Genomic DNA, 17703 nt, shown 5'->3' on the forward strand with positions numbered 1-17703 from the left:
TCATGAATTGACAAGCTATCGAACATTTTCTCTGTAGAGCTGACCATCCTCCATCCTCACTGAGATCAGCTGTCTAGACCCTTAGTCCCACTCAGCTGCTTTGTGCTCCTCCTGAGGCACAGAAAGAGCTCATTACTGATTCTTTCTGTGCAACATGCAGTGCAGGGTGGGGTCTCAAAATTCCCCTTCTAGGTCACACAGAATAGTCACATTCCTGTGGACCCCGAGAAAAGCATAGAAACATAACACATAAACTGTGAGTTTTGTTACTCTGGAGATCTGTAATTGACTAAGCCATATGGTGACAGAAGTGCCATTAATGCCAAAAAAAAAACCCACTGAAAACATCATCTCAAAAGAACAAAGATGACTAATAGCTTGTACGAAGAAAATGATTGCTAAATTGCTATCGTCTCACGCCGCTAATAAACTGGGAGGAGGAAAAAGCAGCTTTTCTTTCAAATGGACTTTCTGGAAAAATATCTTCTCACAGCACTTATTCTTGACAGGTTTCAGAGTATCTATAAGTTCGTGGGTTGTAATCATGCTAATGATCAGCAAGCAGTTATTTCAGATGGTTGATACAAGTCTGTGGCTGATATTTTCTGCCAAAATATTAAAATATGCAAAGAAAAACACTGCAGCAGAGTTTTGGTCTTCTCAATATCAAGTAGAGCAATTTTGGGAGTAAGGATAGTTATAATTTTCACCACCATCAATAATTATAATAATATTAAGAACAGCAATAGTAACAATGATAACCATAAATTTTTTCCTAAACTTTTTTTTGCAACAAAAATTCTGCCAAATACAAACTCAAATTTTATGGATGATAAGAAAGTCAGCTGCTTCCAGTGACATTTACAAGTTGTAACTCAGCTCTGGCGGTCAGGACATGCCAATGTGAGTGAGTCAATTCAGAAAGCCCACTCAAACCTTGGCATCTCTGTTCCTTTAGAGGTACCTCAGCCACATTCTTGTTTTTCAGAAGTCCTTGTATAAACATTCAAAAAAACAAAACAATAAAAAGATAAGAATCCAGCATGCAAGGCCAACCCTAACAAAGGATGAGACAAATGAAAAAAAATAAGATTAAAAAAAATGCCTTATGTGCATAATAAATTTCAGTATCATGAGTCACTGGATTGACTCATGAACTATAAATTGACCATGCCCCTTTTAATTGTTCCACATAAAGATCTCCTTTCTGAAAAAGAGGAACATCTTCAGCAGACGTAGTTGCTACAGCTAGTTGTTTATGAATAGTATGTGTGTACTGTAGCGCAAGTTATGGAACTTCAGTTCAGCTGCAGGTTTAGAAAACAGCGTGTAGGACATAGGAGATGTGTAGCTAGATCAGAAAATGCTTTCTATATGTACTCGGAGAATCACCAGTAGAAATCAGCAAGAAAACAATGAAAATCCATTCCTCACAGTAATATTAAATGTAAAAGCTAAAAAAGCAAGAATGCAAACCTATGCAGTCAGTATCTGAGAAAGTAATCACATTTGAGCTTCTTTCAACATTAAAGTTATCTCTCAATTTGCTTTCCTTAACAGTATGTATCACAAAACACCTTACCGATTTTCTGCATTTAAGCAGTTCTGGGTTTTCTCCACCTTCAACATTCATTTCCTCTTCCAGAAAAAACCTCTCACACAACAACTCCTTACTTAACTAAGACTATAAAAATGTTTGTAATGGCAAGACTGAAGGCTCATTTGATATCTTTTCAACAGTAAGTGTAAAGAAGAATAATTATAGAACATTCATGTATATTTCCCCACGTTTAGTGCTCCCCCTTCTCTCCATCTATTTTCAGCTCAGGAGATTTCCTGAGCCTATTGTGGCCTGTCTATTTTGTAAACCCCAAGTAGGTATCACTTTCAAGTACTTATCCAGCGTCCCTTTGAGCTCTTGTAAAATTCTTGCATCTACAACACCATCTGGCAAACAATTTTATGTGTCTGCTACCCAAAGTGTGAAGGACCACTTCCAATACCAACAGTGCAATGTAAGAACGTATTTATTTCCCCTCATATGCCACCATCTCTATAATATGAGCCAGAAAGTAGATTCCACTGGGCAATAAAAAAAAAAAAAAGGAAATTTTGATTTAGTTTTGGGGATCATCCAACTGTTTCAGCATTAGGAGCATTACACATGCTACCTCATTATTTTAGTTTGTATTATATTCTCAAACAATGTTTGGGAAATAAGGTGAAAATTGGTCAGAGAAGATTAAGAAGGTGATAGTAGTGGTCAGTTTTAATGAGTGTTTGCTGCCAAAGAAAATTATCTTGCTGTGGTCACTGCACAAGATGAGATGTAACACTTCACAATGAAATCTTTGATGAGAATCCAGGACCAGCTTTGAACATTCAACAAAATGAGTTTTTGCCAATGTTGCAAATACATGATGGGGCAAAAACACACCTTAGACCAGTGAAAGAGAAACACCTCACATTGTTCTTGGTACCTTCAGGCATGTAGGATGGAAAAGGCATCCAGCACGCTGCAGTTTGGGAGCTCGTCACCTCTCTCCCTGACAAGGCCCTTTGCCTCTCTCACATTGCAGTAAAATTCACTTTCAGTTTACTGAAATGACCAGGTTTTCTCACATCCAGAAGTTTTACTCGAATAAAGGGAGGGATGGGATGAAGGGTTTTACTTGCACAAGCCAATAGTATAACTAAAAATCTTCTGTTCTCAAAATTGTTAAATAATTTAAGAAATGTATTTTAAGATTTATGCTACAAGGTGACTAGGTGGAAATAGAGTTATAAGCTCGATTAATCTTCATGTTTTAGGGTGTGAGTGATGTAAGAAACACCATGTTGCAATTTAGAACAGTAAAATTGTGATTTATGCCTTCCGTTGAAACATCTGGTCTTACCCACTCTTGGTGCCAGAGTGGCAGACTGGATGAGCTACTTGTTTATTCCAGTCAGGCGCTTCCTTGACTTCTGGACTTTATGTTAAGACATGATGAACATCTTACTCCCAATGGAGAATTTTTATTCTCATGAAGTCAATAGGTCAGAACTTGAAATTTACAGCTCATGAAAGGGATTCCTCTTTTGAGTTTGTTAGATTCTAGTGGATCAGTAGATAAATATAAATACTTGAAACAATTGTACTTTATGTACTCCGTACTTATGCTTCATACACACAGAGGCATTAATTTAAGGGCCTGTCAGAACACAACCTTTTTAGCAACATCCCACAGAGTGAATCATGAGGGATAGTAAATATCCAAATGGGTTAACCTCACAGAAATACTACAGTGAACCCTGTCAAAAAAGTTCCTCTCTACAAAAACAGCAAAGTTTTCAGTTTAGTATTATAAACTGTGATTATTACAAAGGATCAAATTAGCTATATTTAATAATTTAGAATTAAAAATTATTTAATTCTTTTGATTGTATCTATCAAAAGTCAAGTTTCAAGTTAAGTTAGTGTCTACAGTGGGTCAACAATTTTAACACATTTCTTTCACTGCCTAGTGAGTTTCAGAACTGTTTCAAAAAATACACACATTCAAAAGTTTCATGATTTTTTATCAAAAACTAACACTGAAATTATGGTGGAAAACACTACACTTTCTAAAAAAAAAAAAAAAAGTCCTCATTAGGTTTTAAAACAGAAAAGCTACACTGCTTTTAAGATTTTCCAGAGGTAGCTACAGTTTGGCTTTGACCCTGCTATTGAAAAGTGCCAGAAATACCAAATTATAGCAGGGAAAATGTTGTATGTGCACATATGTATGTGTTTGTCTACAGTCTGCATGAGCAATTGAAAAACATCCAACATATACACACAGCAAACCACATAATTAAAATTACTCTTATGCAGAATAAATTTGTCTTTAAAGTAGAAAATAATGGAAGGACAGCAGAGACTCCTCAGTACTAAAACATAATGCTTCATTTAATGAGTAATCCCTCGACAATATGGATGTTTACCTCACTCTGGGCAAGCTCAAGTGCACAGACAGACAACTACAGTGCTTCAGCTGATGTATGATAACTTGTTAAGCTGCTGTAATGAAATGACATTCTTTCATGGAATTATAGACTGCATTTCTATATTTTCCTCCATACCAATATGGCTTTTTTCTTCCAAAGATTAAATGGCTAAAAAATATCCGCATGTTCAAAGTTAAAATGTCTGAATCTGAATACACAAAGCCCTAGAAACCTAAAAACTGGAACCTATGTCTGTAGTCTCTCTGAGTTTGGCAGGTACTGTGTCTGCACATACTCTGCTTTCAAAAAAATGAAAAATAAAATTTAGGAAATTTAAAAAGAAGACAGAAGATTTTGCAATAGGAAAAACACAATAAAATTGGTTGCATTGCTTCTTAGATGAATAATAGCTGGATAGCAGACTTATTTATATGACCATTGAATATGGTTCAAAAAAAATTTTAGTATGTAGATATAGACTGCAGATTAATAGTAAATGCTGGCAAATGGCTTCAGAGAGTCTCCAAGTTTTGCTTTGGGAGAATGGCAAAAGGAGAAAAGATATTGCTAAAGCTTCTCTTCCCACCACTTTTACACTGCTGCCTCTTGACATAGTGTAGGGTGCAAAGTTCTGAGACGGGTATCTGGCAAAAACATAGTTTAAATCATAAAAAAAAATCTAATAAATTAATCAGTAGTTACAATGAACATGGAGCTGCTCCAAATAACATTAGTTTTGTTTCAGCTGTGTTTTACTTGTTCATCGTGTACGCAGGATGCAGATTTCTCTACTTTGGGCCATCCCCCAGAGCTACTGAGCACCTCCTTTAGTGTGGTGACTCTTCACTTCTCCAAAAATTTATGAAAGCTGAAAGCAGTACTTCAAACTACTCATTAATTTTCTAAGCTTTTAGACACTGTATAAAAATCTTATTTTTCTATTCTGTATCACTTAATAAGGAAAGTTAATTACAGAGATTATAAACTGTGCTGCTTGGTAGTATGTGAACTCCAGAATCTCAAAAGTGTCCACTTTTCTGTATTTCTTTCAATGTATTTGATCAAAAATTTTGGCTGTCAGTCTAAAAGGAGTTTTAAAGTGATTTGTAATGTTCTTAGATTCATAATAGTCTAAAGATATAAAAGATGCAAGATTCACAGAAAAGTAACTCACACACACTCAGATATAAGCATATACAGCATATGGAGGTTTGCCTTGTTCCACAATAAACTATTGTCATTCAGAGTACCCAAGTATGAGTTTCCAGCTTATTTTGATCTTATTTCTTAAATATTCAAAATATAATGCATTTTAGAAGCTTTTCTTTCCTTTTTTTTTCTTTTTAACAAAGTAGAAAGTACCAATCAATGGTCATCTCTGTTTTGGTTGCCATGGTTCTATATTTCACACAAGAGACCTTTGATATCAAAGCATGGCTGGAATATCCAAATTCCTTCAAATACTTATCTCTGTTAATGATAACTACAGCTGCACTAAAAACCTGCTGCCCTTGGTATCACTTACATTCCCACAGGAATATAAATCTTCAGGCTTAAAAAAGTATTCATCTCAGGGCTCTGGAGAAACACACAGCTTTATTCTTTTAATGCTGCAATAGTATTATTGGGTTAACATGCTGAAATACACTTTCTTTTTTCTTTTTTTTTTTTCCCTGAATCTTATCTAGTCTCAAGTTATCAACCTGAAAACAGGCCAAAAGAAAAACCAGGAAGAGAGATATAACAAATTTAGAGCTCAAATATGGTCATTTGGGCCACTAAACACCTTCCATGGAAGTAATTTAGTACAAGATGTGGGAATACTGAAAAAGAAACATTATGAAGAGACACACTAAAAGCTGGCTGCTATCTGTTTGAGATCAAAGAAGATCAAAGCAAATATGAAATTGTCTTGTAGCCGAGGTAATAATATACTTAGTGATCTTGAAATGAATTGTTTAAAAATAATTATTTCTACCTTTCATTTTAAAAGGTGTGCATTTAAATCCCATGAGTAATCCAACTATGATAATCACAAAATTGTAATGTATAATTAAATTTAAAACCAAAATCTGTTCCATTCTTGAATCAAAATTACTTCTTTCATCATGGTAATACCATATTGTTTTTAAAACCTAGTGACTATATTTATTTAATTTAATTCATAAGTCCTCAGTTATCACTGTACTTATACATAAGTTATCTAATGTGCACTGCTATAGCTGTTTGCAGTATATTTCCAAAACCAGAAAAAAACTCTAACACTCAGAGACACATCACCACTTCTTGCAGAAATGCCACTCATGCTATGAATAAAGCATAAGCTTAGAAAAACATCATCACCCAGCAAACAAATGGCATTTGCTGAACCAAATACATGTGTCTGGAGCTGAGCTCCCGAGCTAATTGGAGGCAGATTCTCGTACTGTGCTGCAGGATGCTGCAGCTGAGAAATCCCTCAGGATGGTCATGTGGAGTTCAGCACGCTGTGTAAGGGCAATTGCCAAACTCTGGGGCATGGTGAGAAATCCCAGAAACCAGGCTGGGAAACAATGCTGTCATCTGTCATGGGCAACCTCGGTGGTGTGAGGAAAGTAGCAAGGGTAGGGACCTGGCCAAAGATGCAAAGGGCGAGCCCTGCTCTGGGGGATGGCTGGGATTGAGGAATGGTGGAAGAGCACTGGGGGACATGAAGGGTAGGTGAAAGCAAGAAAGGATGATGGCTCCCGAGCAAACAAGACCAGCATCTGTTCATGCAAGGAGTGCCCCAAACCACTTCAACTGTGGCAATATTCAACTATGTCAAACAGGGATGGCACAAGACTATGCCGGGGAAACCACGGTGATTGGAATGGGAGGGATTACTGTCTCTTATTAGTCTGCCTCAAACCTGGAGGAACTTTTAGATTACGCTGAAATTACTGATGATCCATATAGCAGAAGCTGAATGGGAATAGGTATACCTGCAGCTGGCACACTGTCTTATCCAAGAACACTATCAAACTCAATCACAGGACCCCCAAAACTTCTGCGACCATGTTAAGCACCTAATTTTACACTGATGTTTAATATAGAAAGCTAGGTAGTTAGCTATGACTCCCTGGTATATCCAAAGACAGAGAAACAAACAAACAGACAAACAAAATCAACTGAATTCTCAGTTTAGAACAAAGCTATTCTAAAAGCAAGTAATGAACTGATGAGTACATTCACTGGGATCTGGCCCAGCCTCATATCCAAGCTGAAGGACAGAAAATTTCAAAACTCTACAACAACCCTTCTTCTTCTTTCCTGTGTGTCAGACTAACCCCGATGCTGAGTGTATCTTCGAGTTCAGCCTCATTCAACATATGTTTCCAGGCAGGATGTTGCCTGTAAAATGCTTATGCCCTTATTCCATTAATTAGAGCATCCAAAATATAATCAAAGCTTTCGGTGGGCGACAAAAAAGCAGTGTTGCCTTTCTGATGGAGACATGCCATCAGCAACAGCCAAGGCTGGGAACTCACGTGTCACTGAGGTACTGAGCTAATGTGTCTTCACAAAAACCATGTGACCCGACCAGCCAAACTGTGGACCTTGATTTACCCGACATCCCCGTTCAGCCCTGCTGGGTTGCACTTTGCCCAACCCCACCGCAGGGACGCTGCAGAGCATCCTGTGAAAAACACCTGCAAAAGGAGGGGGACGGAGGAACTCTCAAGGCTTGGTAAAATAGGTTTAATAGAGTTGGAAGTGGAAGAGGGCTGAGCTGATTACCCTGTGTGAACTGACTATAGGAACAATACTCAGACAAAAGACAGTCTAATACAACTGTCACAACAAAGCCAGTTCTGAAAGGCATCTGACAAGGCAACATCTATTTTAAAAATCCTCAGGATATTAACTGCATTTTTGTGTGTTGTATTAAGAAGACTAACATCATGAAAACAGCTCAATGTAGCTCAAGCAATAGGCCAATAAACATAATACTAGCTTTAAAATAATTAAATAACCATTTGTTCTTGTGTTTATGTTGCTTCCAAACACTGGCAGAATTCCTTCAAATAAACAAACAGCTGGGTTTTTTATATTTTTGTTGGTTTTTTTTTCTTTTTTTAGTTTTTAAGAATTACACATTGGCAGCAATTTAGGCAAATCTGGACATTTCTTCCATTCATCTGAGGTAAAAAAAACGAAGACACATCTATCACATTGCATTTTTCACTTTTAGAAAGCCAAAACTAGGGCTCTCCAGGGAACAAGAAGTTTAATTATAAACTATCACTGCACAACAAGATAGATTCTGGGACATATCTCTGGAAACACATTCAACAACTAAGCCAACATAATCTGAAGTGACCATGGTTCTTTTTTTTGGTGTAAAAGGAAAAAGTCAGCTAAATAGTGATCAGTTACAGAGGGGTAAAGTTTATTGCAAAATAATGTTCATAATACAGTTGGTGATTCTTCAGAAGCACAAGAGCAGAAAAACATAAGCAGTGTCATTGATTAACAGGCCATTTGTTGTTTAAACAGTGCCTAAATTTGTGCTGTGCAATACTGAGAAAATCTGAAGCATAAAATAAGAGTCACAATGCAAAACAGCCTTGACTTCTCTGTACTGTAGTTTCCAGTTTCTATAGAGCTTTTTATAATTGTTGTATTACAGCAGAAGTATCTTAATGAAAAACAGAACTACCCACGTTTGGTGGGTTTTTTTCCCTTTTCACCCTCCTCATCAAGAAAAAGTAGGGAATTTATTCCAAAGTCTCCAGCTCTAAATATTTCTTAATTGCACATAATGATATCTGGTTTGTTTCTTTCCACAGAGAATTCCCTGAATAGGAATTCTGTTTGTTAATAAATGAAATTTAAATTAAAAAAAAAATTGAAAGTATTTGTAACAGTCCTACAACTCAGTGAGGCTCTTTAACAAGGCTGCATTTTAGATTTCCGTCATGTAACAGAGAAGAAAACGAGTTATGTCAATAACACTGTCACCAAGGTCAAGGCCCGTAGGAATCCCTAAGAATTCCTTCTAAAATCCCATGTAAATCTGTAAACTATGATCTTATCCACCACATCGGTGAAGTGTGGAGCTTATTTTAAACAACTGCATCCTGACAGCCTAATTCTATTTTCACAAAGATGAACTGGTCTCTAGAAAGGCACAGAGCTGTCTCATCACACAGGTAAATTGATTCTCCCAGGTAAATGAGTTGCAGAAGTAAACATAAAAGCTTTGTACTGAATCTAATTTAGATAAATAAATTCTGAAGACCCACACATTAAAAGTGAAGATTAATTTATCTTTTCTAAGAAGATACATGTCAACTTAGATCAAATATATAAATTGATATGAATACTATTACCCATGGTAATACCAGTGCCCATGTTCAATACCTTTGAAGGTTTTTATGTCTCTTGAGACCATGCAATTTCTAAACATTATGACATAAAAATACAATTATTTTGCCTCAATAATGATAACCAATTCTTTAGAAAAGCTTACAGTTGCAAATAACTATTACTCATTCTCATTTTCCTTCTTTCTTTTCCCAGAAATTAACTTCCTTGTGAATATCTTAACATTCCTAGTGAAAGTAGAAAGAGATTTATAATAAAGATTTATAACAAAGTGGAGCTATGTCACCATAATGCAGAGAGGAATCACTAAGGTATATATTGATATGTGTCCACTGACTTCACTGAAGTTGCAGTAATTAGGTAAAAAAGGATCACGACCATCATGACCCTATAATACTGGTGACACTTGTGTTCACTAGTGCACAAATATTCATTTTTTTGCCTTAGTTCCAGTTGTAAATTATTTTCACAGAACGATTAGTGAGCACATTCATTCAGATACTTTGAATGAAAGTGGAGTTCGTCTTTAATTAATTTAGTGTAAAAATATTTGATAATATCTCTACCATTCAGACTCACCTTCATTCAGTTTAGGTACCTGACAATAGAAGCTGTCAGCCTGGTCACTCAAAGCTACGTAACCAACAGAGAACAGTAAAACTACTGTTTCACTACAGAAAGTGAAACTATCAACCTGAGCTGATTAGTGCCTTCCCATGACTCTAAGTTTCTGATTCTATACAGAACATAAAAATGCAGGTCTGGGTTGGCACTTGTTTATATATTTGATGACACTCAGACCAAATAAATGCTTCCAAAGCCAACAGAAACATTACTAGAACAATTTCTTTTGTTTCTCTGGTTCCAAATCTACATGCAGTTAATCCCTACATAATGCCCTTCACTGAGTATCATTTGCTGAACCACCATAAACCACCCTGACATGTCTGAGCATGGTCCTCTGCTGTGGGAGGTAAAGGAATGAATCCTTCTGACAATTGTGTAACAGGCTCTTATCCTCCTGCTACCAAGACGGAAAAGTGTATCAGTGATGTTAGGCATACATGTGCATACTGTGGCGGTATTCTCACTTGAGAGGAAATGAAAGAAAATGTCAGTTTGCACAACAGGGATTTCATCATAAATGAACTGAGATTACACGGTCAAGACCAGGAAAGCTACAAAAATTACAGTTGGAATGAATGTTATGGCAAACAAGGTGATCCTGTCTCTCACAGTACACCTGTGAAGCAGAGGAAAAATAAAGGCAATGGTTAACTCAGCTCATTTAAAAACAACAAGACACGTTTCTCCTTCCTTGGTGTTTTTCTCATTCAGTGTCCACCCTCTGCAGGAATGACCCAGGGATCCTGAGAAACATAGTCTTTCTGATTGCATGGTTAAAAGATACAGCCTAGTGCATATACACTAGAGAGTGGGAAAAAATGGAAGCACAGACAGTTATCCTTTGGGATGCTGATAACAAAAATAATTGTAAGTTATTTCTTCTTGTTTCCAGTGGATTGGCTGCAAATCATTGAAAACTGACATATCTACATGTCTGTTAGTGATTTATTAATAAAAATAAAAGCAATTGTCTTCAATTATCTATGCAGGTATATCCTCTGTATTCAAGTAGTTAAAAGAGGCTTGATTATTCCTGTATACTATTAAGAGTTCTATCCCTTCCTCCTCTTGTCTTCCAAAGCATTGAAGTCTTCTGAGCAGTGGTTGTCAAAGAAGCAGACTAGATCACAGAATTGCCATGTCAGGGAGCAGAAGTCTTCTGAAAATGAGGCAGAACATTGCTGTTCTGGAGATATAGGAAATGGGATGGGGAACTTGCCCCAGTCCCAGATGAGAAACTGAAGGTAAAAAAAGAAAAAATCTCATTTTTTCATTCTCCCAAGCTTTTTTGTTTACAAATTTTATAATTCTGTTCTTTTTGTATATATAAATTTCCAAGTGTAACTGAAATAAACTGATCCAAGGAACTGAAAACATATCATCATTATTTCTTTAGAGCCCATATTAGTCAAACCATCCCTCACTAGCTTCTGATACTACTTCTGTCATTTAGGTTTGGGTAAAGAACAGAGCAACTTTCTCCTGGAGGGTCTCAGAACGTTTCACTTAATCTTCTGCCTCCCACTCTGGGTCTCACTCACATATTTCAGTTTGTCTCCCTGTGTGGCCATACTGGGAGCACTCACAAGCTAAACCCACAGGAAAGAAACAGAGAAGAACAGGAACCGTACAAGAGCCTGCCTGGACAGATTGAATAATGCTCCCAATTTGTTAAGATGACTGAATTTCCCCACTGTTATTGTTTTATCATTCTTTTGAAATTATAACTTAATACTTTTATTCTCTGTGAACTAGTACACTAAACACAGTTACTTAATGGTGAAGTATTAGAAAAACATTAATATAAACATATACTGACATATGCTTATAATTATTGTTATAAATGCCTTTTGGGAAAGCCATATTGAATTTTAAAAATTTATCTTTAACCATGGCACAAAATTCAGGGTTCTGTTAAATACATTCAGCCTGAGTCTTTATGAGTCTCCATGTGAAGTATAGGTTTTCAAAACAGACTGAGTCTGGCCATAGCACAATAGGATCAGAGACATACTTCTCCCGCAAGGGAAAGCACTTCTAACACCAGGGTGCCAGTCTGTCAGCACTTATCACTCAGTGGGTTACACTATCTTTCCAGCAGATTCCCCTTCCAAACTTATACTTCATCACACTCCTGACCTTGCTGCATGCAGTCCCCTCATCAGAGTTCAAGTCTGTATCACGTAAGACACAAAGAGTTTATTTATCGCTTCTCATTATCATCTCAGAGATTTGTTCATTGTAAGCCAAAATTATTTACTCTGCAGTTTTAGGGGTGCTAATGGAGGAGGAAGAGATGAAGAAAACCAAGAAAATACTATGTTGCAAAGAAAATGAGCAATGATCTACCCCTTCATGAGTAAATGATTGCTTTTGCACCTGTTTGGTGAGCAACTTTCCATCCAAAAATGGGATGGAAACTGAGGTGGCCAGGCCATTTTGCTCTCCAACTAATAAAGTGTGTCAGATCAAGAAAAACAGGCAAGGCTGCATCACTCTAGCCTGCCTCGTATGGACTCATTTTGTTTTTCCTTTGCAACATTCCATTTGGTGTTCAAGCCAAGACAAGAAAAGAAACATTTTTAACCTTAAGGGTCTGACATAATCCTACAAAATTAAATAGCCAGGACTGAAGTGAGGCAGGTTTTACAGTTCTTAAGAGGCTACCTTTTGCTCCTTCCTTAACAGTGTAGTTTCAGTCAGGGAAATCTTTGCAAGCTGAAAGCAAAAAGGCAAGAGCAGATTCAACTGCTTTTATTCAAACTGAAATCTATGCAGGTCAGGACCACATGGTACTAAATACTCCATAAATATAGAGCAAGAGTCAATACGTTCCCTGATGAGCTTACATCTAGGAAGACAAAACAAACAAAAGATGGTGAAGGGAAAGCCTGTGTAATTATAGGAATATGGGTCAGTCACCCTCAGAGTAGCTCAGACTTGAGCTTCTAGACCCCAAGTCAAAGTCTGTATCAATAAATAAAATGTACCAGACACTATTTGCAGACCTTGAGACAAAGCAGCCTGGCACAGCTTCTATCCATACAGCTGAACACTCATTCCCTTCAAAACTAAGTGGTCTCATCCATACTGTCTCCTGGAAGCCCTCTGCATCCCCCCAGTTTATGACAGGGCAGTTTGGAAATGTGATAGTTGACAAGAGAAAAAACCGGTCCAGTGAACACATTAACAAACATCACAGGCTAGTGAAGGCCAACACTGTCTTTTGACCTTGTTTAACTTGCAAATACAGATGTGACACATCTGTCTCCCCAACAATCTGCTTGAGAGTCCCTGCACCCACCAGGGAAATGTGCCACTAAAGCCATCAGTCAGTGACACAGCCAGCAAAACATCCCATCAGGTTTTGGCACTTAAAAAATACTGCCTTTCATTGTGTAATTCCTGTGGAAAATACAAGACGTGGCAAAAACATGTAAAATATTCCAACAGTAAATGTGCATGTCACAATCAGGCTAAAATTGCCATCAGATAGAAATTAAAAAGGGAAGGGAAATCTAGGTTTTATTAACATATGGACAGATAAATTGCAGGTGAACTCTTTTGTATTTTACCTCTGGTTTAAAAAAAAAAAAAAAAAAGGCAGTGCCAGGCTAAAACATCAGCTGCTTTTTATGATCACTGAAATTCTTTTCAGAAAAGCTTTAACACACTTGGAAAGGAACAGCAAACAGATGATATCCACTACAGTGCACAAAAGTGTCCTCCTACAAGGTGCTGCTGCTTTTAGAGTAGTTCACCAGCTTCTTCACGGATGTTCTTAGTTCACCTTCCATGAGATATTGACCTTGAAAGAGAGGTGATAAAAGCCATGCAGGCAGCACTGTGACAAGGAGACACAACTGATCTCCAGTACTTGTCACAGCCCTTGTGCCACATGTCACCACCTTTTCCCTTGGACCTGTCCTCGGAGTCCATCTCAGCTGCAGCCAGCACTGGTTGATTTATTATAAACACATGACATTCAGTGCTGCTGTGCTTACTGGAAATGGATCTGCAGGGCTGAAGACAGAAGGTTCATGATGAAGTGAGAGTGGAAATGGGAAATAAGCTTTTAAGATGGTAGGGTTACAGACAAAGAAGGATATGTGACAAATCTTTTGTTCTCTTCCACCACATGTTCAGAAGAAAGGATTAATAACTGATCACAGCTAAGAAACAATAAAATTATTGCTATCATCCTCTTGTCATATTCAGAAGATGGGATACCTAATTTTTTTTTTTTTATTAAATCAATTCATATGAAAGGAAAACTAAAACAAATAATCAGCATGGATCTTGGAAGAAGGAGTTTCAGGAAATATTTTACGGCAAAGAACAGCCCTTCTGCCATCCAGCTGTTGATTTTGTTTTAACAATTCATGAAAGTTGAGCTTCTGCAGCTTCTTTTCTTTTTTTCCATTCCAGAAACCTTGTGGACGTTTCTCCTTTAATTCTGAGTCCACTCATGAGCTGGGAATTCTTTTCCCAACATGTGAGTGTGAATGATATGAGTGGAGATTGGACTACTACTTACCTGTTTTCCTGAGACTTGCTATCTGACTAACTCTTCCTGAGAGCAACAGAAGAAACTTTTTTTCTTTCATGGGTTTATTTGGACCTGTGAAAACCAGACTCAGTCTCCCTACATGTATTTATAAATTCTTCTGCAGAACAGAAGGATTTTGTCTAGTATGAAGAAAGTCTGAAATCAAGAGCCACCAGTTTGTCTGATACAGAAAGAATTAGTAGTCTTACTTGCACTTGCACCTCCAGGGATCCTGGACATCCAAAAAGCTACCAAAAATACATGATGCAACATGGTCTCGCACTTCCAGCCTGGGTAGAAGGACAACAGGAAAATGGCTACCATGGCTCCAGCCAAATCATAAAAGGTTAATGCAGGTGCTATGGAAAGCAGATAAATAAGAAGCTGTGTCTTTGTTTTCCTGTATGTGTATGTTGTGCCTGTAGATTCCGTTTTGGATTTCATAAGCCAAATATGACTCTTTGAAGTTATGGGAAATGCCTTGGTCTCTTCAATCACATTCTCTTTGATTTACTTATTAATGTCATTTGTGATGTGACATAAAAGGACCCAGCAAGCTGTTATACTCCCTTCAACAAACAGCCACCCATATGCTCAACAGCCATGGCAATGATGATCCTTAATCAAATCTTATGATTTAGTTTTCCCGTACTAAAACCCATATATTCCTGCAGCACTACCAGTGAACAACGAGGGAGATTGGCTCTATCAGCCACCAGCATGGAAGAACATTCCAGTCCACCAGCACAGAAGCCTGAGATTGAAGATTCTATCTCTGCTCCATTTCAAAAGCATGTTTTCCAAAAAATGAAGAGAAGGGGGGAAAAAAAAGGAACCTAGTACAAACATTATTTCATTGAACCTTCTGGCACTCAAATAGGCTCCTGTGTTGACAATTAAAGAGATTCACCCCAGCTCACTTCCTCAAAGCACTGCATCCTAAATTAACTAGATATTTTGGTCCAGGATTTGCTGCCAGAGATGCTGCTTTCCAAGTACTCACTGTCATTGACATCCCAATGTTTGCAAAAGTAGTTAAAATTAAAGAAACACTTCTATTCCTTCATCTTAAAATTAGTTATCTCAAAAGTAAGGTTTCCATTTACAGTCATTATATAGGCAATTCAGAAACTCTTTTCTCCCATATATTTAAGACTTCTTGGACGGGAAGCTGAGGAGTCTCCCTCTCTGTTGATTAGACAGGGCAACTATATGGCCATCTTAGTAGAGATATTTAGAGCTTCCCTCTGAGAACCCTTGGTCAGGGTTACCAAACGGACATGGAGCTCCAACAGGTGGAGTGATGGGTCAAATAGAAATGGACTTGTACAAAAGGAACTTTAAAATTAAAGTGGATCAGAGGTCTGATGCTTTTCTCTTGAAAAGCATCTGAGAATTGGTGCTACAGATCCAATGCTTTGCTCTCACAAGAGATATATCCTCAGTGGCCATGGAATTTTCCATTTCCACCTTCCAAAATCCCATCAAATTGTTTGTAAGGAGTGATTAACTACAACTATGCAAGAGCAAATCACTGCACCTTCACGACTCCAATATGAACAAGAATAGCAATACCTCATTCCTGAGGTACATCTTTGTTCTCTAACATGCTTGTTGACTTTTTCAGGAGTTTCGACCCCTGCTCTTTGTACATAGCGAATAGTCTAGGGAGGCTCTGAGTGCAGACGAACTTTACTAATACAGGTGATCATATTGATAATACCCATTTCTGTTGCGTATTGCTCTTGCACACCTCAAAAGCTGTCTGTATCACTTAGTTAAATTGTTTTGCTTAATGTAATCCTACCCCGTGCAACATGAACAATTAGTGCTGTGTCAAGAGAGAAGAAACTGCTGTGAACACTTGGACTATTGCAGCTATTGCTACAGCTGAGATTTGGTCTGATTGCTTCACTTCCAAATTTTTGGTTAGTATTTTGCTATTACTCTTGGAAAGACTCAAAAATAAATCTGATAAAGTCCTGAACATCACAAAAGATGCGTTCTTCCACATACTTGTAAATCATTTTTGGCACACTTCCCCATTTTAGTAATTCCAGATTTCCCCCAAGTTCCCTGCACATTGCCCATAGATACGAACTTTGTATGATCTGTCGTTTAATTCAGAAAACTACAGCAAGTCATTGCATGAACCTTACATTAGACAGTAGAGCAATTCAATACTGAAGCACTGTTTAGGTCTCTGCACGGTTTTCTTGATGGATGCTGATCTATCTTTATGTATTATTTATACCAGGATAGTGCCTAGAGGCCCCAGTCAGGGGCGGGACCCCTTGGTGCTGCATATACTGTGAAGGAGAATGCAAGAGCCTCTCCTCCTTGCAGCTTAGAGTCTAAATACATAATGAATGACACCAGATGGACAAAACATTCAGAGGGAGCAAAAAGTGACAGTTATTAATACAGTAACAATCAGAGTACAACAGCTACTTGGCTATATATAAGCAACGTTGTGTTACTGTCACCGTTGTCCCTTTTCTCTCTGTCCTCTGCACTGTGTTCTACAACCTGCAGCAACCTATGGACCATGTCTGAAGCTCTGGGAACTTTCATTACCCACATCAGGCATCTCAGTGAGATTCACAGCACGTAAACCAGAGGAAAGAGGTAGGTACTTACAGAAGAGGACTCAGAGCACCTGAATTAGGGCACAAAGTAGATGATGTGAATTCACAGGTTTGAAGTGACTCATGGGAAGGATTAGGACTTTGGGTGTTAAGAAAGTACAGAAAGAAGCTGATCTCAGTGCAATTCACATAATCTCTCTCTTTATCCCCCTACACATTGACAGTGTAGTATATATGTATATGAGTTTCTGCAGCAGGAACAGCCAAGAATCCTTATAGTGTCCAGGAACATAGTTCTTAGTTCAAGTCCAGTCTCTCTGGGGAGTCAGCAATGGGTGCATCTCCCACCTAACTCATTAAGTCTCACTTAAGTTGAAGATGGGCTTTTCAGTTCATAGCCTCGTGACCCAAATACTTGTCTTAAATTCGGGAGTACTTACTTCAGGTCCTGATCTAAGTCAGGATTGCTTTACACCCAGATAAAATCCCCACTGTGTTTAGGTCCTCTGTGCAAACCCTAAGCCCCCCTCTAAGTTCTTAGGACTGTTCAGCTCTGATTTCCAAAGTAATAGGTGTTGAGGCTACAAGGTCAAGTAAAAACAATAAACCTAAACTACTGCA

The 17703-nt window shown here is 37.8% G+C and overlaps 1 protein-coding gene across 4 annotated transcripts in view; it reads right to left on the reverse strand.

The window, feature by feature from the left end:
* Positions 1-17703, reverse strand: part of SEMA3D (semaphorin 3D) — a 139290-nt gene that overhangs the window by 105867 nt on the left and 15720 nt on the right. The window contains exon 1 of one of the 4 annotated variants that reach the window (XM_027639831.1): positions 17135-17220. The exons of the other annotated variants lie outside the window; for them this stretch is intronic. The gene's annotated coding sequence lies outside the window, so the exon portion shown is untranslated. Of the gene's footprint in view, positions 1-17134; positions 17221-17703 lie in introns of those variants that run through there. 4 annotated transcript variants of the gene reach the window in all.

The sequence above is a fragment of the Corapipo altera genome, unplaced genomic scaffold, assembly GCF_003945725.1.
Source record: "Corapipo altera isolate COAL_440 unplaced genomic scaffold, ASM394572v1 1b, whole genome shotgun sequence".
In the NCBI taxonomy this organism is placed as follows: domain Eukaryota; kingdom Metazoa; phylum Chordata; class Aves; order Passeriformes; family Pipridae; genus Corapipo; species Corapipo altera.